Consider the following 24639-nt stretch of genomic DNA (forward strand, 5'->3'; position numbering starts at 1 on the left):
TCAGCTTTGAAATTGTTCATATTTTCACACTGGTTTTCAATGTGAAGAAAGCAGAGCTATGATAAGCTTATATTGTTCAGCAGATGCACTGCAAGAAGGTACATAAGAGGCTGATGGTAACAGTGCTCTTTGGACGTCGTGCGCTCCAGTGAAGAATTGGCACCATTCATGTGTCGTTCAATTAGTCTCGTGACAAACCTGGTCCTGGAAATGACAAGAAAATTCGCTGAATTTTCTCCGTGTTTTGGTTTGTTAAGAGCCGAATACAAGGTAAGAAAGTACATCTCGCTCGAGTGGGTTAATGAATGGCAGAATGACCCGTGCGGTTGGGAAACATAAAATTATAATAAGTTAGAGAAAAGAAAGAGGCCATTCGTGCTGCTTTCAAAGAGCAGGGTGATTGATCAGGAGTGATAGTTGTCACGGTACAATCAGTAGGGAGCAACATTTGTCCTTCTCCCACCCATATTTTGCCTCGCACCAACATCTCTGGTCAGTGCTTTACAACCAGCCCTACTCTTCAGCCATTCCCTCACTCCGCCTCTGTGTTCTCCACTTGTTCCAAGTGTGATTTTTCCAGCTCCGAGGCGATACTCTCACTCTTCTGCTTCTGGCAGAGCTGCTAAATATTTTCAATCAATAAGTTATCAATACTTGCTTAAACAATTTCTCAAAATCCACAAACCTTCATTCTTTGACCGGGAATCGAACCCAGGCCGCAGCAGTGACAGCGCTAAATTCTAACCACTAGACCACTAGGGAAGCGACCAAATCATTTCTCTAGCTGGCTTATCTATGCTGCTTTTGCATCTTTTTGTTCCATCTCAAATCTCTTAAACCACAAAACTGCCTGTTTATGTTCAACACAAACGACTTCTTCAGCCAATGAAAATAACGGTATCTGTGAGCTGGAACATGAAATTGACAGTGAGGTGAAATAGTCCCACAAGCTGCTCATGTGTAACTTTCAATTTCCAAAACCCTCCACCCTATTCGCTGTTGGTCCAATGGAAGCGCCGATTCCTGGTCAGTTGTCATCAGGGAAACTACCAATAAACTGGACATTTGGCTTTTTTTTCATTCCCGATCTCTTCACCAGAGAAAACTTTCTCCGACTAAATGTCTTGTTAAACTTGAACACAGGTGACTTCTTCACTAATGAGAAGCACCATTTCTGTTAGCTGGAACATGAAGTCGATACTTTCCTACTTTAAGGCAGTTCTTAAAGTCTCCCCCTTTGACCGAGCTTTTATTCATCTTACTGAATATGTGACTCAGTGTCACACTTTGTTATATAATGCTCCTGGGGAACGCCTTGTGACGTTTCATTTGGTTAAAGGCGCTTTATAAATATAAGTTGTTGTTGTAGGATATACATAGAAAGGGCCAATCTCTTATTATATCTTTCATGCTGATATTTTTCTTTGTTTTATCCATTCTCGGGATGTGGGCATCGCTGGCTAGGCCAGCATTTATTGCCCATCCCTAGTTGTCCTTGAGAAGGTAGTGGTGAACTGCCTTCTTAAACCGCTGCAGTCCGTGTAGTGTAGGTACAACCACAGTGCTGTTAGAAAAGGAGTTCCAGGATTTTGACCCAGCGACAGTGAAGGAATGGCAATATATTTGCAAGTCAGGATGGTGAGTGACTTGGAGGAGAACTTCCAGGCGTTGGCGTTCCCATCTACCTGCTGCCCCTGTCTTTATAGATGGTTACGGTCGTGGGTTTGGAAGGTGCTGCCTAAGGAGCCTTGGTGAATTCCTGCAGTGCATCTACAACGCTGCTACGGTGCGTCGGTGGTGTAGGGTGTGAATGTTTGTGGATGGGGTGCCAATCAATTGGGCTGCTTTGTCCTGGATGGTGTCAAGCTCCTTGAGTGTTGTGGGTGCTGCACTCAGCAAGGCAAGTGGAGAGTATTCCATCACACACCTGACTTGTGCCTTGTAGATGGCTTTGGGAGAGTCAGGAGATGAGTTACGCATCGCATGATTCCTAGCCCCTGACCTGTTCTTGTAGCCACAGTATTTATATGGCTAGTCCAGTTCAGTTTCTGGTCAATGGTAACAACGAGGATATTGACACTGGGGGATTCAGTGATGGTAATGCCTTGAACATCAAGGGGCGATGAATGGATTCTCTCTTCATGGAGATGGTCATTGTCTGATACTTGTGTGGCACGAATGTTATCTGCCTCTTGTCATCCCAAGCCTGGATACTATCCAGGCCTTGCTGCATTTGGACATAGACTGCTTCAGTATCTGAGGAGTCGCGAATGGTGCTAAACATTGTGCAATCATCAGCGAACATCCCCACTTCTGACCTTATGATGGGCGGAAAGTCATTGATGGAGTTGCTGAAGATAGTTGGGCTGAGGACACTACCCTGAGGAACTCCTGCAGTGATGTCCTGGAGCTGAGATGACTGACCTCGAACAAGCACAACGATCTTCCTTTTTTCCTGTCATGACTCCAACCAGTGGAGAGTATTCCCCCCTGATTCCCATTGACTCCAGTATTGCTAGGGTTCCTTGATGCCACACTCGGCCAAATGTTGCATTGATGTCAAGGGCAGTCACTCTCACCTCACCTCTGGAGTTCAGCTCTTTTGTCCATGTTTGAACTAAGGCTGTAATGAGATCAGGAGCTGAGTGGCCCTGACGGAACCGAAACCGGGCATCAGTGAGCAGGTTATTGCTAAGTAAGTGCTGCTTGATAGCATTGTCAGTGACCCCTTCCATTACTTTACTGATGGCAGAAAGTAGACTGATGGGGCGGTAATTGGCTGAATTAGATTTGTCCTGCTTTTTGTGTACAGGACATACCTGGGCAATTTTCCACATAGCCGGATAGATGCCAGTGTTATAGCTGTACTGGAACAGCTTGGCTAAGGGCGCGGTAAGTTCTGGAGAACAAGTTTTCAGTACTATTGCCAGAATATTGTCAGGGTCCATAGCCTTTGAAGTACCCAGTGCCTTCAGTCGCTTCTTTATATCATGTGGGGTGAATCGAATTGGCTGAAGACTGGCATCTGTGATACTGGGGACCTCTGGGGGATGCCGAGATGGACTATCCACTCGGCACTTCTGGCTGAAGATTGTAGCAAATGCTTTATCTTTTGCACTGATGTACTGGGCTCCCCCATCATTGAGTTTGGGGACATTTGTGGAACCTCCATCTCCAGTGAGTCGTTTAATTGTCCACCACCATTCTCGACTGAATGTCACAGGATTGCAGAGCTTAGATCCGATTCATTGGTTGTGGGATCACTTAGCCCTGTCCATCATTTTCTGCTTATGCTGTTTGGCATGCAAGTAGCCCTTTGTTGTATCTTCACCAGGTTGACACCCAATGTTTAGGTATTCCTGGTCCTGCTCCTGACATGCCCTCCTGCACTCTTCACTGAATCAGGGTTGATGCCCTGGCTTGCTGGGGATGGTACAATGGGGGATATGCAGGGTCATGAGGTTACAGATTATGTTCAAGTATAATGCTGCTGTTACTGATGGCCCACAGTGTCTCATGGATGCCCAGTCTAGATCTATTCGAAATCTATCCCATTTAGCATGGTGGTAGTGCCACACAACACGATGGAGGACATTGTTAATGTGAAGACGGGACTTTGTCTCCGTAATGACTGTGCAGCAGTCACCCCTGTCAATACTGTTATGGACAGATGCATCTGAGGCAGGCAGGTTGATGAGGATGAGGTCAAGTATGTTTTTCCCACATCACTTGCTGTAGACCCAGTCTAGCAGCTATGTTATTTAGGACTAAGCCAGCTAGGTCAGTAGTGGCACTACCGAGCCATGCTTGGCGATGGACATTGAAGTCTCCCACCCAGAATACATTGTGCGCCCTTGCCACCTCCAAGTGGTGTTCAACATGGAGGAGCACTGATTCATCAGCCGAGGGAAGATGATACGTGGTAATCAACACGAGGCTTTCCTTGCCCACATTTGACCTGTTTCCAGGAGACTTCATGGGGTCCAGAAACAATATTGAGGACTCCCAGGGCAATTCCCATCCGACTGTGCCGCCACCTCTGCTGGGCCTGTCCTCGGTGGGACAGGATATACCCAGAGATGATGGTGTCTGAGGCATTATCTGTAAGGTACGATTCCAAATGTCAGGCTGTTTGCTTGACCAGTCTGTTAGGCAGATGTTGGTAAGGAGTACTATGCAGGGTCGACAGGGCTGAGATTGCCATTGTCGCTTCCAGTACCTTGGTCAAATACTGGGTAGTCCGTTCATTCCTTTTATGTGTCTTTGTTACAATTGAGTGGTCATTTCAGGGGTATGTTTAGAGTCAACCACAGTGCTGTGAGCCTGGAGTCACGTGTGGCCAAACGAGGTAAGATTTCCTTCCCTAAAGGGCATTAGTGAACCAGATGGGTTTTTACAGCAATCCACACTCGTTTCACCAATTACAGTGGAAATATCACAGTCGAGGACAAACACAGAGGCAGAGTGTGGGAATGAAAGAGGAAGAGAAGGGCTGTTTGGGTTTCGAACCCGCAGTGTTACCCTGGCTCCCTTGACTATTAGTCCAGCGACAATACCATTCTATTAGCTTTCCTAATTATTTGCTATGTTTGCATGCTAACCATTACATCTTAGAGCCCGGCAATCTTTCACCATTTAGATAATACGCTTTTTCATTGTTCCTGCCAAAATGGACAATTTCACATTTGCCCACATTATATTCCATTTACCAGATCTTTATCCATTCACTTAATCTATCTCTGTCCCTTTTCAGGTCCTTATGTCAACTCCATAAATTACTTTTCCAACTATCTTTCTGTCGTCAGCATATTTAGCAACCATTCCTTGGGCCATTCATCCAACTCATTTATACACATTGTAAAAAGCCGAGGCCCCAGCACTGATCCCTGTGACATACCACTGATCCTGCCAACCAGAAAGTGAGCCATTTTTCTTAATCTCTGCTTCCTGTTAGCTAGCCAATCTTCTATCCATTCCAATCTGTTACCCCCTCCACTATGAACTTTTACTTTCCACAAAAAACACTTGATGTGTCACTTTATCAAATGCCTTCTGGAAACCTAAGTACAGCACATCCAGCAGTTCTCCATTATCCATAATATATGCTAGTTCAAAGAACTCTAACAAATTGGTCAAAGACGATTTTCCTTTAACAAAACCATGTTGACTCTGCCTGATTACCTTGGATTTTTTAATGTGTCCTGCCATAACGCCACTAAAAATAGCACCAAACATTTTTCTTCTGACAGATGTTAAACTGACTGCCCTGCAGTTTCGTGTTTCCTGTTTCTCTCACTTTTTGAGCCAACGTATTACATTTTTTTGTTTTCCAATCTCATGGAATCTTGCCCAAATATAGGGAATTAGCAAAATTAGAACGAATACATCAAATATCTCACTCGTCACTTCTTTTAAGATGCTACGATAAAGCCCATCAGGACCCGAGGGTTTGTGAACCCGCACCTCCAACAATATACTCGGTATCACTTCCCTGGTGATTGTAATTTTCTTGAGTTTCCCTCGCTTCAATTTCCTGAGTTACAGATAAATCTGGGATGTTCCTTGTCTCCTCTGAACTGCGCAGGCACCTGGCTGGAATGTTAAGCGGTGACGTCATGCAGCAGCACTTTGGGTCTTTGTTTTGAAGAAATGGAATTCGGCTGTTCTCATTAGGAATGCTGGAGACAGACTGATCAACAATGTCATCATCAAATGGCACAGCGCAGTAAGAGATCCTCCCACTCATCCTTTCTATGCCTAAGCTTTTTACAAAGAGCCTCCTCATTCATCCGATTTTCCTTACTTCTCTGCATAACCCCGATTTCCCCCTCTCAACTCATTCTCCAATTTCACTTTGAAAATACTGATTTAATAAAAATGATATTGAAAGATGAGAAGGAGGTTCTATCGTGCCCAGTCTGTTAAATTCTGCAGGGTTACCAACGTTTCCTTCACCCAATGACACCAAGAATTGCACTTATGATTATTACATAGTTTTTGAACAAAAAAAGTACTTAAACTGTTGATTTGGATTTAATTTTTTAACGAAATTTATTCCGATCAAGCATTTCCTCATTTTCTCAGTCGATATATACAATCGTATTCCTCTGCTGTACAACCTGTTGCAGAGGCTGTTATAGAAGAGAGGGAAAGCTTTGCTACAGCTATACAAAGCCCTGTTTAGGTCACAACTGGAGGACTGTGTATAGTTCTGGGAATGGCACCTTATAAAGGATCAATATTTGCATTGAAAGTTTCAGAGGAGCCGCATTGATTAAGTTGGTGGGTTTTGGAAATAGGAAGTTGTACATCTGCAACTATTACATTGAGGAGACCAAACGCAGACTGGGTGACCACTTTGCAGAACACCTTCAATCCGTCCGCAAGCATGACCCAGGCCTTCCTGTTGGTTACCATTTCAACACCCCATCCTGCTCTCATGCCCACATGTCTGTCCTTGGCCTGCTGTATTGTTCCAATGAAGCCCAACGCAAACTGGAGGAACAGCACCTCATCTTCCGCTAAGGCACTTTGCAGCCTTCTGGACTTAACATTGAGTTGAACAACTTCAGACCATGAACTCTCTCTTCCATTTTCACACTTTTTAAAATCCCTTTATAAAAATGTATTTTATTTACTTATTTTGTATTCATTTATTCATTATTTCATCCCCCTTTTTATCCCCTTTTTAATCCTTTTTTCCCAACTACCTCCCTCTCCTCCCACCCCACCCCAACTCCAAAAGTGCCATCTGTTTCTCGTTCCATGTTGTTCTTTCACAGAGTGCTGACCCTTGTTCTGCTATTCACACATTCTGCTTCCGTACTTTTATGCAACTATCAGCACCTTCTTCAGCCCTCACCACTGCCATTAACACTCCCTTTTTCTTGTGTCCATGATACGTTTGTCAGTCTCTCCTTAGCTCCCACCTCTCGCTGACCTTCTACCCAGCTTCACCTGCTCAACCCTCCCCGCCCCCTCCCCACCCTGCCCCACTTGAACAGTATAAACCCCATCACTTTTTACTTCTCTCTTCTGGTCGTAAAAGTAATTTTTAAAAAGCAACAAATCAGAACACGTTTCAAAAGGTGAGAAAGTTGTGTGTTGATGTGCAAAGAGACTTGGCTGTGCTTGTACAAGGAAGACAAGAAGTTGTATCAGTTCCTGCAGCAGAATTGATTAGCGTGTTCTTCCAACTGAAAGTTTGGGGGTTCAGAACCACTCAGGGACGAAATTTCCGATGTTTTTTTTCCTCATCAACACTCATTGTCATAGGGATCCGGGTTGTCAATGGCGGCAGGAAAGTTTTCCACAAATGTTGCCAGTTCTAATGTGAGTTTCCAACCAGAGAATCTTCCTCGTGTAAAGGAAATGTGATAACTGCTAGGCTACGAAAGCAACATGCAGCTCCTTGCAGAATATCAAACTGTGCTGTCTTATTGCACTGCAGGACCTTGTTTTGTGGAAGTATAATTCGGCGGAAAACCTTAGCCATGCGGCAGAGAAATTGATCTAACATTAGAATCATCAGATGACAGAGCACATCAGCAGCTCAGTCAACACCTCACACATGTGCGAACAACCTTACAGCAAATCCGCCCCCATCTTTCCCTCTTTTTTCCGAGCCATGCATTTTTCAGAATATCATTCTAAACCTGGAGAAGTATAAATGTCACTTTGCTTTGAGATGATGCATCAGGTTACTATTTAACAACAAACGGGAACATTCCTCACACTTAATTCTGTTAATGCTTCTACCGCTTTCGAGAGGGGAACTTTCCATGCGTGAGTGACCGTGATCCCTATTACCCTACACAAACCCTGCAATGTAGCAGGGAAACTTTCCGTGTGTGAGAGACCGTGATCCCTATTACCCTACACAAACCCTGCAATGTAGCGGGGAAACTTTCCGTGTGTGAGAGACCGTGATCCTTATTACCCTACACAAACCCTGCAATGTAGCGGGGAAACTTTTCGTGTGAGAGAGACCGTGATCCCTATTACCCTACACAAACCCTGCAATGTAGCGTGGAAACTTTCCGTGTGTGAGAGACCGTGATCCCTATTACCCTACACAAACCCTGCAATGTAAAGAGCCCAATTTAACACACAGAAGGCAGAGAGCCTGGAATTTTCATATTGAAAAGACCTAACTAGTGGAGTGCCACAAGGATCAATCCTAGGGCTTCAATGATTTACTATCTATATTAATAACATGGAGGAGGGGGCAGAGTGTAATGTATCCAAATTTTCTGGCGATACAAAAATAGGTGGGAGTGCATTTTGTGATGAGGACATAAGGAATCTGCAAGGGGGTATAGATTGGTTGAGTGAGTGGGCAAAAAACTTGGCAGATGGAGTTTAATGTAGGAAAGTGTGAGGTGATGCGCTTTGGACGAAAGAATCAAAAGGCAGACTATTATTTAAATGGAGAGAGACTCCAAAAAAGTGCAGCACAGAGGGATCTGGGTGTTCTTGTGTATTAAACACAATAGGTTAGTATGCAGGTGCAGCAAGTCATTAAGAAGGTAAATGGAATGTTGGCCTGTTTTGCTCGTGGTTGGAGTTTAAAAATCTGGAAGTCTTGTTACAGCTGTGCAGGGTGTTGGTGAGGCCGCATCTGGAGTACTGTGTACAATTTTGGCCCCCGTATTTAAGAAAGGATATACTGGCATTGGAGGCAGTTCAGAATAGATTCAACAGGCTACTTTTTGGGATGAAGAACAGCAAAACAGGTTAAGTCTTTATTCATTAGAGTTTAGAAGAATGAGGGGTGATCTTATTGAAACCTACAAGATTCTGAGGAGGCTTGACAGGTTCATGTAGAGAAGGCGTTTCCACTCGATCTAGGGAACATAGTTACAGAATAAGGGGACACTTATTTAAAACTGAGATGCGAAGGAATTTCTTGTCTCAGAGGGTAGTAAATGTCTGGAATTCTCAACCCCAGAGAGTTGTGGAGGCTAGATCACTGAAAGTATTTAAAGAGGAGGTAGATAGATTTTTGAAATATCGGGGAGTTGGGGGCTATGAGGAGCTGGCACAAAAGAGGAGTTGAGGCCTGGGCAGATCATCCATCATCTTATTGAATGGCAGTGCAGGCTTGAGGGGCCGAATGGTCGACTCCTGCTCCTTTATCTCATGTTCTTTTGTTCATTTGAAACATGTCTCTGGTGAAAGGGGTCGGAAATAAAAATAAAAGGCACAGGTGGCATCGATAAACCAGGTTGTAAAAATTCAGTGTAGTTTCCCTGGTGGTCTAGTGGTCAGGATTCGGCGCTTTCACCGCCGCGGCCTGGGTTCGATTCCCGGTCAGGGAATGATAATTTGCTGACCTCGTGCAAACTGTGGAAATGAGATTGGATAATTTCCTGAGAGAAATGCAGATCACATTTGCCGAAATCAGTGTAAGCTCGAGTTTTGCATCAGAGTTGGAAATGTCATCCGGTCACAACCGGAAAGGAACAAACACAGAGGTGAAGATAGGGAATGAGAGAAGGGCAGTGATCGGCTGCAAAGCGCTGACAATAGAGAGGATGGTGTAAGGGAAAATATAGCGGTAATAGGGAAGATTTTACTGTTTACATCGACACAAATATCTCCCAGATTTGGCCCCAAATCTCGTGTCAAGTGAGAAGAAAACTCCTCGCTTAATCTTCCACTTCTTAGCTGCACCTCCTTCCAAACATTGCAAACTCCTCCTGCATTTTCCATCCTGATATTTTTCTCTGTAACATTTTAATATGAAGCTGCACAACTAATGTGAATAAAGTTTGTGATGGTAAAAATGTGCTCACCCCCTCGGGAACTGAACGACATTGACACACATTGATGAACACATACAGACATATACACCGAGAGTGGCAGAGGACAAGGGTTAGTCTCTAAGGAGAGACAAACACCCAGAAAGCAAACATATCACCAATCTGGCTCCGTTTTTGTTCCTCTACGACTACAAGTTTTGTGAATGTTTTCGTGAATGAACGGAAATAGGAAAATCCCCTTGGATGCTTTGGTACTTGGATGGATTTGATTGAATCTAACCGATAACTAACCCTGTAGACACAGAGTTAAAACGAGGTATAATGAGCAGCGGGGAAACCCCAATGGATTTGAACTCCATCTCCTTCACCACTCGGCCACGACAACTGACCCTATGGACAGGTTCATGTTGTTGGTATCTCAGATGGCTACAGCAGAGAGGCGGGCTTTCGGCCCATCTTCTCCGTGCTGGCTGTCTGGTAGAACAACTCAACTACTTCCACTTCTGTGCATTCTCACAAAGGCAATTGATATTTGTATTGCCTCTCCTCCTTCTCCCTGTTAAAATAAAACCCAATGCACGCCCGCATTCACTTTGAGCTGGCACTTTGTCGTCAGAGGAGAGCATTTATAGCACCTATAACTTTGGCAGCGGTTTCACAAATAATAGAATCTGAATCCAGCGCCTGAGGCCATTCGGCGAGGCTCCCTCTCTCAACCTGCTGTTTTCCGTCGCCTTAATGGTGTTTCCACTGAAACAGAACATTAAAAACATCGAAAAAGGAACAGGAATTGTCCATAAGCCCCCTCGAGCCTCCGCTACCACTTAATAAGTTCATGTCAGATCCCCAAACTCAGCACCAATTTTCCATCCGATCCCGATAGCCCTTCATTCACTTAAAGTCCAAACATTTATCAATCTCAGCCTTCAATATTCTCATCGACTGAGGATCCACAGAGCTCCAGGCTACAGAATTCCAAAGGTTCACAAGCCTTTGAGTGAAGAAATATCTCCTCACCTCAGTCCTAAATGGCTGACACATTATCCAGAGAATGTGAGCTCAGTTCTAGATGCTCCAGACAGGGGAAAACAGCCTCTCAGCATGTTCACTGTCACTCAGGAATCAATCCAGTGAATCTTGGTTGCGCACAGACAGCGAGTGAATGGAGGGAACAAAGAGCACAAAAGTGAACAGAGATAGAGACACAGACAGAGACTGAGAGAGCAAAAGAGGGCGAGACAGGTATACAGGGAAAAAGAGGGACAGGTAGAGACAGAGAGTGGATTAGACACTGAAAGGAACAGATACACTTCACCATTCCACATGATTCTTAACTTAGATTGACAGACAGAAAGAGAGAAATAAAGACTTACATTTAAACAGAGCCTTTCACCAACTCAGGACAACGGGAGGCCCTTTAGAGCTAATGAAATCTTTTTGAAATGTAGTCACTGTTGTAATCTAAAAGCAGAGAGAGTTTGATAAAATTGCTGATGTAGTAGATGAGAATATTCGATCTTAAGAAATCCATCTCTATGTCGAATCTTTCTTTCTATCTCCCTAAGCATTTCATGGTTTGCTTGATGCAGATTCAGCAGATGTAAATCTGCAGCGGAGTGAATAAATTTCAACTCGAATCCCTGACGAAACAGGGACAAAGCATCCCATTTCTATCAGGTCATCTCTCAGCCTTCTCTTTTCTAGAGAAAAGAGTTTCAGGCTGTTCAGCCTTTCCTGGTGATTATATCCTATCTGTTCCTGGAACATTTGTGAATCAACTTTTATTTTCCTGTTCCTTCCGACACCCGACAGCAGTAGAAACAGTTCTTAATGTCCGAGTGATTTCAGTTTGGACTATTTGTATTTAAAAGTTCATTCTCTCGATGTGTCCATTGCCTTAGCCATTCAACTATAAGGACTCTGTGTCTGTCTGTTTAAATGTTGCTCAGTGACAATTTCGATCATCCTCCACTTTGTACCAAACTGACCCCCAGAAGCTGAAAAGTCTTCATTCAAAAAAATGAAAGAAAACTCCTCTTGTATATTTTAAAACTGCTCTTTTTATTCTCTGTACCACCTTAATATGAAGCCATACAGCTAACGTGAATAATGTTTGGATGGTGAAATGGGGAACTGAACCGCATTGGCACACACACAGGAACACACACAGGCATATACACCGAGAGTGACAGAGGACAAGGATTTGTCTCTAAGGAGAGGCAGACATCTAGAAAGCAAGCCTGACACCAACCTGGCTCTGTTTTTGTTCCATTTCTAGCTGTAACTTTTGTGAACGCTTGGAGACGAATGGAAATTAGAGAACTTTGGGGTCTTTGGATGTTTTTTCTTCAACTTAATCGACATTTAATTGTGCAGGCACATTCTAAAATTCAGGAATGATAAGAAGAGTAGTTGTCAGGATTCCAGCCCACCTGTGGAGACCCCATTAGATTCAAAACCTGTCGCCTTAACAACTCAGTCGTGAATCCAAGCCCCAGATTTGCATGAATGTAGTTTGTATAAAATCATAGACGGCTACATCAGACGGTCATTCAGCATATTGTTCACATGCCGACTCTCTGGAAGAGCAACTCTCCGACTGCAATTCCACACCCCGCCTTTTTCAGACAGCAACTCATATTTATATTGTCTCTCCTCATTCTCCCGATTAAAGTAAAACACCGCACAGTCCGCTGGGTTTAATGTGAGTTGCGATCTGTTGGTTCAAATGGGACAGCTGCAGATCCTAAAAGGAAGGTAACTTGAACGTTTGGCGACGGTGGGATTCGAACCTACGTTTCTGTAGAAACTGGAGCCCTAATCCAGCGCCTTAGACCACTAAATCACGCTATCACGTGACAAAGTGCTAGTCATAATTTCCTTCACTGGTATTGCAACGAAATGAACAGACGGAAAGGAGAAGGGGGAAGTCATTGGGAAACTTGAACCAGCTCCGCCAGTTAATCAGATCATCCTGCACTTTGTAACAAACAGAAATCATCTCCACTGCTAACTTGTTTTTTCAATGTTTCATTATTTCGATGTTTCAAATGATGTTTCTTTTTTCCTTTGTGACTCTGCGTGTTTACTCAATGAAATGTTGGTAATAGGTAATGAGATTGTATATATTGACTGAGAAAAATGAGGAGATGTTTGGTCAGGGTAAATATTTTTTGATAATTTGATTTGACATCAACGATTTCAAAAAATTTGAAAACTTGTCAAAGGTTTCAGAATCCAACTCTTCATGTCATTGGGTTACGAAAACTTTCTTAACTTTCATACATTGTGCATGGACACAGCAGAAGGCCCTGCGCCTCTTCCAATATTGTTTTTTCTTAACGCAGAGTTTTCAAAAGGGAATTGGCAATGACTTGAAAGGGAGAAAAAGATCAGGGTTATGGAAAGAGACAAATAAATTGAGATGAACAAGAAAGCCCGTTGAACAAAACTGACATTGATTGATTGTCCGAAAGACCTCTTGTAGAGCTGTGCCATTTGATGATGACATTGTTGATCAGTCTGTCTCCAGCATTCCTAATGAGAACAGCTGAATTCCATTTTTTCAAAACAAAGACCCAAAGTGCTGCTGCATGACGTCACCGCTTAACATTTTAGTGAAGCCCATTGAGCCTTTGTGCTGTTTCCTGTTTCTGTGGTGCAGTGATTTTCATGCTTGCCTAACACATGAAACGTTCTCCGGTTTAAAACTGGGCAGAGCCATAATCAGAATTTGTGGGTTCACGTTGCAGCCACGTGACCTGGTCAGTGTTTAACCCTCAACCAAGAACACACGGTCTGCTCATTGTGACGTGCCTGGTTTTGACTGTTTCCTGAGCGGTGATTGGCTGCCGTGTTTCCTACATTACAACAATGACTGCACTTCAATTAAAGCAAAACTGCGGAAATCTGGAAAGGAAAACAGAAAATACAGGAAAAACTCAGCAGGCCTGACAGCATCTTCTGAGAGAGAAACCTGCTAAGTTTTTCCAACATTGTCTGTTTTTATTTCAAAAATTACTTAATTGGCTGGAAAGTGGTTTGAGACATCCACTGGTCTGGAATAGCGCTATTAAAATGCAAGTCTGTCCTTCTTTAATTATCTTAAATCCTAGTCCTCTGGTTACTGACCCCCGTCAGTGGAAACAGTTTCTCCCCATCTGCTCTATCAAACCGCACGTCCCCGTTGCCCCCACCCCCATCATTTTGAGCAGCTCCGAGAAATCTCCGTTTAACCTTCTTTGCTCCACAGAGGACAATCACGGTCTCCATAAAATATCCACAAAACAGAATTTCCTCATCCCTGGACATGATGCAAGGCGGAGGATTGAAGCTGCAGTCGCCGCTTTCTGTTGGCAGCGGGTGATTGGAGAGTGCGGGGCCGGAATATTGCTGCTTTGCTGCTTTTCCTTGTCTCACTCACTGTGGAGTGGAGGAAAAAAGAACAATTGATGGGTTTGTTTGAATCTAATAACTTCATAAATTTTGGAATATATTGTCAGTTGGCAGGTGGGAAAATGGAGAAGGAACCAAAATAGAAATCTCAGCCTCCAGCTTTGTGAACCTTCAGATATTCTTTGGGAACCGGAATCAGAGGAGAATGAAGAGTGAATTGTCCCACTGACCAGAGACAGTCAAAGCACCTTTCCCTTCTTTAAGACGTTGGAACATTGACTCTGATGTTATCAGTGAAATTAACTGATCTGAGACATTGAAATGATTCTCGTTACTGCACATCAGGAAGTCAAACCTAACATCGGCTTCAGGACAATCAGAATACTTGGTAACAGACAAGACAGCGAAAGACTCGAAGGGAGACGGCACCGGTTGTAGGAGAGCTGGTTCCCGGTGACATGGGTGTGTCTGCAGTGGGTGGGATCAGACTGTTTCCATGTATCCACAATGAATGTTCCGCCCTTTATTTTGGAAGAGTAAAACTGATAGAGAACAATTGTCATTCCTGTAGCAGCAATCTGAAACTTTAACTCGATGACACCATTGTTAGAGGTGGCATCGGTCTCTGTGGCTCAATTGGTTAGCGCGTTCGGCTGTTAACCGAAAAGTTGGTGGTTCGAGACCACCCAGGGACGAAATTTCCCTTTTTTTTCAGCATTAATTGTCACTCAGTTCCCTGTTGTCATTGGCTACTTGAGCTGAATGTCAAGACCCCGGAAATGTTGCCGGCTCCAATGTTATCCAGTGAGCTCCCAGCTAAGCGGCTTTTTTTCGAATATTCATTTCAAATATAATGAGAAAACATTTAGACCTACCATGCACTGATATCCAACACACTGGAAATTTATGAAGTTATTGGATTCAAACAAACCCATCAATTGTTCTTTCTTCCTCAGCTCCACAGTGAGTGAGACAGGGAAAAGCAGAAAAGCAGCAATATTCCGGCCCCGCACTCTCCAATCACCCTCTGCCAGCAGAAAGCGGCGACTGCAGCTTCAATCAGCGGGTTACTGCCCATCCCCGGAACACAAGATACTCCAACCCGGGCCAAACCTCCCAATACACCGAGCACAGGCTCAGGAAAACACAGGTACATTATATCCCGGTCATAAAACCTGGGAGCAGCATTTACAGATTACCCGAGTGAGTGAGTCACAAATAAAAGTCACACCAACTTTCTCAATCGTTTTACTGTCAAATTCCTTCATTTTATTGAAAAGCTGATTGTTGTGAATCTGAAAATGAGCACCATGGGATTTGTGTTACCGGGTGACTTGTTTTCCACTGATTGTCCTTCAGGTTTGCAATTCAATTTGTGTTGGATATTGAAGCGAATCTGTTTTTAAAATGAGGTCACAAAGCAGCTAAATATTGAATCCAGGAACAAATCCTGAGGAAAATGGATCCCAATGTTTGGAAGGAGGTACAGCGGAGAAGCGGAAGCTGTGAATTATGTTATTGATGATTGAGTGGAAAGCACTGGGGCCTTGGTCAATCATCGTGTCCCAGTGGTGAAAACGATGCTTCTAAAATCCACTGGAGATTCCCCAGGAAAGTTCCAATCTTACCGACTGTGCTTCTTATTATTGCTGATTTCAACCAGGTGTCCACAGAACTCTCGGATCAATGGAAGAAAAAACATCCAAAAATTCTCCTGATTTTTGGACTCTAAGGGAATGAAGGGCGATCGGGATTGGGTGGGAAATTGGTGTTGAGGCTGGAGATCCGCCATGATCTTATAAAGTGACAGAGGAGGCTTGTGGGGCCTTATGACGTATTGTTGCTGCTTTGCTTCTGTTCTATTTGAGTAGTAATGCTAGGCAAGGCGATGGGCTGTAAAAATGAAGCTTGGTTTCAAATACCACTTCCACTGCTGCTAAAATTGCCCGATTGGTCGAAAAAGTGGCAGCTCACAGTTAAAACAGGTCTGTGTGGTGTTTCACTTCAACATTAATACTGAGAGACAATAAAATATAAATGGCTGTGGAGAAAAGGCGGGATTGTTGAATTAGCTGTGAAACTTGTGCAGAACAGATATTCGCCTCCAACTCTTTCTGCCCGTCCAGGTCAATTAGCTGCTTGATGCAAACGCAGTCAGCTGGTGGGAACGTAAAACAAAACGTGATCGGTTTACAGATAGCAGCGTACAGAGACACCAGGATCTTCCTGATTCACCCAAGTACTGATTGCAGGAATGTGCACAGTGCAGATTATCCACAATCACACTTCCCTTCCAGTCTTGTCTACGTTGTTCAGCTTTGAAAATTCTCATATTTTCACACTGGATTTCAATGTGAAGAAAGCAGAGCTGTGATAAGCTAATATAGTTCAGCAGATGTACTGCAAGAAGTTACATAACAGGCAGATGATAACAGTGCTCTTTGGACGCGGTGAGCTCCAGTGAACGATTGACACCATTAATGTGTCGTTCAATTAATCTCGTGACAAATCTCATGCTGGAAATGACAAGAAAACTCGCTGAATTTGCTCCGTGCTTTGGTTTCAAAGGAGCCGAATACAAGATAAGAAAGTACATCTCCCTCGAATGGGTTATAAAATGGAAGAATGACCTGTGCTGTTGGGAAACATAAAATTATAGAAAGTTGCAGCACAGAAAGAGGACATTCGGCCTGGCGTGCTGCTGTCAAAGAGCAGTAGCGATTGGTTGATCCATCAGGAGTGATATTTATGTCAGTGCAAACAGTAGGCAGCAAAACTTTCCCTTCTCCCACCCATATTTTTCCTGGCGCCACCATCTCTGTGGTCAGTGCTTTGCACCCAGCCCTTCTCTTGTCCTTCTTTCACTCCGTTTCTGACTTTGTTGTCTACTTGTCCAAATATGACATTTCCAACTCTGCTGTGAAACTGCAACTATTACTCCACTGATTCTGTTGGAGCTGTTAAATTGTTTCCATCAATAGGTAATTAATACTCATTTTAACAAGATAAAAAAAAAATCTGCATTCCATGATTGGGAATCGAACCCAGGCTACTACTGATAAAGTGCTGAATCCTGACCACTAGACCATCGGGGAAGCTATCATCTCAATTCCTCTATTCCTTTCACCCACTCTAACCTGTCTCTCTCTGAACTTGCTGCACTCCGTTCTCTCAGGTTCAACCCTGACATTGTCATCAAATCTGCTGACAAGGGTGGTGCTGTTGTTGTCTGGCGCACTGATCTCTACCTCACAGAGGCTGAAGGTCAACTCGCAGACACTTCCTCCTACCTGACCCTGGACCATGACACCACCACTGAACAACAAGCCATTGTTTCCAGCACCGTTACTGACCTCATCTCCTCTGGAGATCTTCCTTCCACAGCTTCCAACCACATAGTCTCCCAACCTCGGACGGCCCGCTTATACCTCCTGCCCAAAATCCACAAACACGGCTGTCCCGGCAGACCGATCGTGTCAGCCTGTTCCTGCCCCACGGAACACATTTCTTGCTATCTTGACTCCATTCTCTCTCCCCTTGTCCAGTCCCTTCCCACCTACATCCGTGATTCCTCTGACACCCGACATCATATCATCAATTTCCAGTTCCCTGGCCCCAACTGCCTCCTCTTCACCATGGACGTCAATCCCTCTACACCTCCATCCCCCACCGGGATGCTCTGACGGCTCTCCGCTTCTTCCTCGAACAGAGGCCCGAAAAATGCCCATCCACCACTACTCTCCTCCGTCTGGTTGAACTTGTTTTCACACTGAACAATTTCTCCTTAAACTCCTCTCACTTCCTCCAAATAAAAGGTGTGGCTATGGGTACCCGCATGGGCCCCAGCTATGCTTGTCTTTTTATGGGGTATGTGGAACATTCCTTGTTCCAGTCCTACTCCGGCCCCCACCCACAACTCTTTCTCCGGTACATCGATGAATGTTTCGGTGTTGCTTCATGCTCTCGCCTGGACCGGGAAAAATGTATTAATTTTGCTTCCAATTTCCAACCCTCCATTATTTTCACATGGTTCATTCCTGACACTTCCCTTCCCTTCCTTGACCTCTCTGTCTCAATTTCTGGTGATAGACTGTCCACCAATATCCATTAGAAGCCTACCGACTCCCACAGCTACCTCGACTACAGCTCCTCACACCTGGTTTCCTGTAAGGACTCCATCCCATTCTCTCAGTTCCTTCGCCTCCGTCGCATCTGTTCTGATGATGCCACTTTCAAAAACAGTTCCTCTTACATGCCCTCCTTCTTCCTTAATCAAGGTTTTCCACCCACAGTGGTTGACAGGGCCCTCAACCGTATCCGGCCCATCTCCCGCGCATCCACCCTCACACCTTCTTCTCCCTCCCAGAAACATGATAAGGTCCCCCTTGTCCTCACTTATCACCCCACCAGCCTCCGCATTCAAAGGATCATCCTCCGCCATTTCCACCAACTCCAGCATGATTCCACCACGAAACACATCTTCCCTTCACCCCCGCCCCGGCGGAATTCTGCAGGGATCATTCCCTCCGTGACACCCTGGTCCACTCCTCCATCACCCCCTACACCTCAACCCCCACCTATGGCACCTTCCCATGCAACCACAAAAGCTGCAAAACCTGCCCTTTTACTTCCCCCCTCCTCACCGTCCAACGGCCAAAATACTCCTTTCAAGTGAAGCAGCATTTCACTTGCACTTCCCTCAATTTAGTCTACTGCATTTGATGCTCCCAATGCGGTTTCCTCTACATTGGAGAGACCAAACGCAGACTGGGTGACTGCTTTGTGGAACACCTCGGTCTGTCTGCGAGCATGACCCAGACCTCCCTGTCGCTTGCCATTTCAACACACCACTCTACCCTCATGTCCACATGTCCGTCCTTGTCCTGCTGCACTGTTCCAGTGAAGCTCAACGCAAACTGGAGGAACAGCACCTCATCTTCCGACTAGGCACTTTACAGCCTTCCAGACTGAATATTGAGTTCATAAACTTTAGGTCATGAACTCTCTCCTCCATCCCCACCCCCTTTCCGGTTTCCCTTTTTTTCCAACAATTTATATATTTTTTTCTTTTCCCAGCTATTTCCATTATTTTTAAATGTATTTCCGTCCATTGTTTTATCTCTACCTTTTAGCCTATTTCGATCCCTTCCCCCCACCCCACCCCGACTAGGGCTATCTCTACCTTGCTCGTCCTGATTTCTACCCTTAATATCACCTATTAGCACATTTCTTAGCTAATATCACCACCGTCAACATCTCTTTGTCCTTTTGTTTTATGACATCTCTTCTTTGCCTCCGCCTATCACTGCCCCTCTATCCAGCTCAACCTGCCCCACCCCCCACTACCAGCTTATTTTTCACTGCATTCCTCCATTTCCTTAGTTCTGAAGAAGAGTCACACGGACTCGAAACGTCAACTGTGCTCCTCTCCGAAGATGCTGTCAGGCCTGCTGGGTTTTTCCAGGTATTTTTGTTTTTGTTTCAGATTTCCAGCATCCGCAGTATTTTGCTTTTTATCTGAGAGAGAGAAATCAATACGTTTCAGTGAGTTAGACGCTGTCTCAGACACAGATATGACTGACATTAAGTGATTGTGGTGACAAACGTGCCCGCCTTAGCAAAGAAATGTTTGGTATGACATGAATTTCTAAACAAGAGCACACAACAGAATATACTATCAATGAATATTTACGTTATTTGACGATCTGTGGTTACAGTTTGAATAAGAGAAAATAAAATAAAATGAAACAATCTGGTGAAGATACATCTTTTATCTTTGTGGAATGACGCAGCATGATTTCTTTTCACACCGACACACAGAACAGGTGATGTCTCATATGTAATTCTGTTGGCTGTAATGAAACAGAACATTAGGAACTGCGCAGAACAAACAGTCAAAACCTGTAGTTTTAGGCCAAAGTCAGAGGCCCATTTCTAACTCAACGTTCACCTTATAGAGACATAGAATAGTGTAGTAACAACAGAGACAGAGCCTGGTGTGGTTATTACTGAGACAGGGCCTAGTGCAATTTAAGCAGAGGCATTACTAGAGAGGCCATCTAATGTTACTTAAGCAAAGACGTGACCTAGTGCATGAATAACAGGGGCGGTGACGAGTGCTATATTAACATAGACAATGCCTACTGCTGTAATAGCGGAGATGTGTCTCGTGCAATAGTTACCGATACAGGGCCTGGATCAACATCAAGTGAAATAGGGCAGTTATTACAAGCACAGGGCACAGGGTAATTGCTTCCCAGAAAGAGTCTTAAGTCGTAATAACAGAGACTGCCGCCAGTGGAAGAGAGACAGATCTGATCTCGTGGAGAAAAAACAGGGAAAGGGACAGTGGAATAGAAGCAGAGACAGAGGTACAAAGACAAAGTCTCTGCAAAGACAGGATCCATTTTAATTAAAAAGACAGATCAGCTCGAGTGTGATACAGGCTGATACAGAATCTAGTGTAAATTGTTCTGAAATACGATCTAGAGGAATATAAGTGCAGACATGATTCAGTGTGTTATAAGTAGGGCCGCGACCTAGTGAAACATAAGTGGGACAGTGACGAGTGCAGTAATAATTGAGACAGGATCTTGTGTAATATGAACCAGCCTGGTGTAGCGATAACACTGACCGGATCCAGTTTAAGAAAACTGATACACGGTCTAGTGCAGCTTCACATAATTCAGGGCTCTTTTTCACAACAACTGACGTAGTGTCTGGTGAATTAAATACCGGCAAAGGTACGAGATTAATAAAAACAGAGACATACACTAGTACAGCAATAAGAGAGTAATGGTTTAGGACAATAACAACAGAAACAGGGAATTGTGTGATATGAATGGAGGCATGTATTGGTGCAGCATCACCTGAGACAGGGTTCAGTTTGATAGACACGTGGCAGGTTCTACTGGAGTAATAGCTGAGGCAGAGTCTTGTGAAATGCAAATAAAAATATGTTCTAGTTTTCTATAACCAGAGACAAGCTATAGTGCAGTGACAACTGGGGTATGGCTTATTGTAACTTTGGTCGAGACCTGCTTCAGTGCAGTCATGACTGAGATAGTGCCAACTGTATTATGGCCATAGTCCAGTACATTAACAACTGAGATTGAACCAATTACAGAAACAACTGAGAGATGACCTTCTCTAATATGATTAGAGACATGTCCTAGTGTAATAGAAACAGAAACGGCATCTAAGTTAATATGAACAGAGACAGTGCCAAATGCAGTAATAACTGAGACCGCGTCTGCTTCATGTGATGTAAGCAATCACGGTTCCACTGCCACCCAATGGTCAATCTTTGCTACTGCAGGTGTTGTGAAAATGTCGATCCCATTTACAATGGTTAAAATCAGAAATAATGGAAAACGTAGCCGGCAGGATTTGAACCTGCGCGGGGTAACTGCAATGGATTTCAAGTCCATCGCCTTAACCACTCGGCCACGACTACAGTTGCTGGCATTAGGCCTGTATTATTTATATGAAGTCATAGAATGGTTACAGCAGACAAGGAGGACCTTCTGCACGCCCTGTCTCTGTCACTACCTAGCCGGGCATGCACGCGCGTTATTTCCTATGTGAAAATTCAGGGAGATCAATGTTGTTACCTCCTGGAGCCTCAGCTTGTTCTGAATTTCAAACTGTGGAAGGTAATCGACCTACAAAATCCTCAAGGTGGTAATGCCTTCCTCTCAATCATCAATAACATCATTCACATCTTCCACTTCTTTGCTGCATCTCTTTCCACACATTGCAAACTCCACTTGCATCGTTCATCCTGATATTTTTCTCTTTGACATTTTAATATAAAGTTGCACAACCAATGTTAATCAAGGTTGTGTTGGTGAATATGTGTCCATCCCCTCGGGGAACTGAACCGCATTGACACACACAGAGGAACACACACCGACACATACAACGAGAGTGACAGAGGCCGAAGGAGAGACAAAGACCCAGAAAGCAAGGATGTCACTAACTTGGCCAATTATTGTTCCATTTCAGACTGCTAGTGAATGTTTGCAGATGAACTGAAGTCAGAAACACGGGGGTGTTTGGGTGGTTTTCTTATTCATTTGACTGATAATTTATTTTGCAGACAGTTTGTGTCAATCAGGAGTGAGAAGAAGGGGAGTTGGCAGGATTTGAACCACGTGGAAAAACGCCTCAACCACTCGGCCAGGACAACTGAGTAAAGGCTGCATGTTGTTTGTTTAAAATAATAGAATGAATACAGGGAGTTCCAGTGAAAGGAGGTCTTCCAGTCCGTGCCATTGTCCCACGTTTTCCCAGTCACCCTGGGATTTACACTGTCTCTCTTCATTCTTCCAACTGAAATACAACACTGCACAGATCAGCTGCTCCTTCACCGCACGGATAATTTTTTGGAAGCGTCTCAAATAACAAACCACCAGAAAGGTTGGCAGCGGTGGGAGTAAAGCCCAAATCACCAGAGAGACTGAAACCTGAACCAGCGGCTGAGCCCGCTCGGCCTCACTAGCACATTCAGATTAGACACAATCATTGACACTGAATTAGGATATAAAAAAGAACGGCCCGTCGAGCATTCTCAGCTACTTAATAAGATCATCTGAAAACTTCAATCATCCTCCGCTTTGTAACATCCAGAAGTTTAGTTGCTGAACAGTCTCCACTCAAAATAAAGAGAGAAATGTCTTGTTAACTGCTTTTTTTTTTGCTGATATGAAGACAGAAAACTAACATGGATAATGTTTGGGTAGTGAAAATGGGAAACTGAACGACGTTGACACACACAGAAAATCACAAATATGCGAGTTGTTAAGATTTGAAATTGTGCTTATTTTCACAATGTCTTTCAATGTGCGGAAAGTGGAGCTGTGATCAGCTTATAGCTCAGAAGATGTACAGCAAGAATGTACATAACAGGCTGATGCTCACGGTGTCTGTTTGGACTCGGTGAGCTTCATCTAACGATTGAGACCATTTAAATGTCGCTCAACGAGTCCGGTTCCAAAATCTGTGCTAGAAATGAAAAGAAAACTCGCTGAATTTGTCTTGAATTCAAAGCATCACATGGATAATAAGAAAATTAATCTTAACCGTGGTGCTAGGAAACAACAAATGACAGAAAGTTACAGCAAGGAAAGAGGTCATTTGGCCCTTCGTGCTGCTTCCAAAGAACAGTGTGATTGGTTGATCTGAATATTCAAAGATATTCGTCATTTAGGAAGAATGGGCAAAAAGGAAAACGAGGCGGGGTCGCGCTGTTTATAAGGAACGAGATCGGTACATTAGTGAGAGAGGATCTTAGATTGAAGCATCAAGATGTAGAATCAGTTTGGGTGGAGCTAAGAAACAGCAAGTGGCAGCAAACATTGGCGGGAGTTGTTTATAGGCCGCCAAAGTGTAGTGGAATTTACTTCTACAAACTTCACCAAAGACAAGTTTCTTTGACCAAATGGTCTATGTCGGTTGAAAACAAGTGTCCTCTTCAGCCAATGAGAAGAATCATTGCTGTTCGCTGTGACATGAAATCGATATTTTCCTCCTTTAAGACAGTTCATAAAGCCTCTCCCTTTGACCGAGCTTTTAGTCACCTGACCGAATATGTGTCTCGGTGTCACACTTTGTTATATAATGTTCCTGGGTAACGCCTTATGACGTTTCATTAGGAAAAAGGAGCTTTATAAATATAAGTTGTTGTTGTAGTCCATACATAGAAAGAGACAAACTACTCTTGTCTCTTTTATCCTGATACTTTTCACTGTAACATTGTAATGTGAACTTGCACCACTAATGTGAATACAGCTGGTGCTCGTAAAAATGTGTTCACCTCCTCAGGGAACTGAACCACATTGACCCACACAGAGGAACACAGACAGGTATACACCGAGAGTGACAGAGGCCTAAGGAGAGACAAATGCCACAGTGAAATCATGTCACCAAATTGGCTCCGTTTTGTTTTCCATTTCCAACTGGAGATTTGCAGAAAGCTGACAAATGAACGGAAACAAGAGAACACGGGTGTGTTTGGATCGCTTTCCCTCGATTCAAACGATAATTAGCTCTGTTTGTGCGCCGATAAAATCCAAAATAATGGGAAACGTAGTCGGCAGGATGCGAACCTGCGCGGGGTAACCCCAATGGATTTCTAATCCATCGCCTTAACCACTCGGCTACGACTACAGAAGCTGGTCCCCTACTACTATTATTTGTATGAAATCATGCAATGGTTACAGCGGAGAAAGAGGTCTTTCTGCCCGTCCTGTCACTGCCATTACCTGATCTTTTCCCCGGAACCCTGCAATTTACACTGTCTCTCCTCGTTCTCCCGGCCAAACTGGGAAAGAAAGAGTAAGAATGATCCAACCCAGCCAATTACCGCCCCATCCGACTACTCTCCATCATCAGTAAAGTAATGGAAGGGGTCATCAACAGTGCTATCAAGTGGCACAGACTTCGCAATAACCTGCTCACTAATGCGCAGTTTGGTTTC

General features: G+C 44.0%; 1 protein-coding gene and 4 non-coding genes across 5 annotated transcripts in view; 2 read left to right on the forward strand and 3 right to left on the reverse strand.

Annotated features, from left to right (window-relative positions):
* The window catches only part of LOC144698056 (uncharacterized), a 136661-nt gene that overhangs the window by 9186 nt on the left and 102836 nt on the right, over positions 1-24639 (reverse strand). The gene's annotated exons all lie outside the window — the stretch shown is intronic.
* Positions 9249-9320, forward strand: trnae-uuc (transfer RNA glutamic acid (anticodon UUC)). The gene has a single exon. It is a non-coding gene; the product is annotated as a tRNA-Glu (tRNA).
* trnan-guu (transfer RNA asparagine (anticodon GUU)) lies at positions 14781-14854 on the forward strand. The gene has a single exon. It is a non-coding gene; the product is annotated as a tRNA-Asn (tRNA).
* On the reverse strand, positions 21534-21615 carry trnas-uga (transfer RNA serine (anticodon UGA)). Its single transcript has one exon. It is a non-coding gene; the product is annotated as a tRNA-Ser (tRNA).
* On the reverse strand, positions 24248-24329 carry trnas-aga (transfer RNA serine (anticodon AGA)). The gene has a single exon. It is a non-coding gene; the product is annotated as a tRNA-Ser (tRNA).

The sequence above is a fragment of the Cetorhinus maximus genome, chromosome 23 (assembly GCF_964194155.1).
Source record: "Cetorhinus maximus chromosome 23, sCetMax3.hap1.1, whole genome shotgun sequence".
In the NCBI taxonomy this organism is placed as follows: domain Eukaryota; kingdom Metazoa; phylum Chordata; class Chondrichthyes; order Lamniformes; family Cetorhinidae; genus Cetorhinus; species Cetorhinus maximus.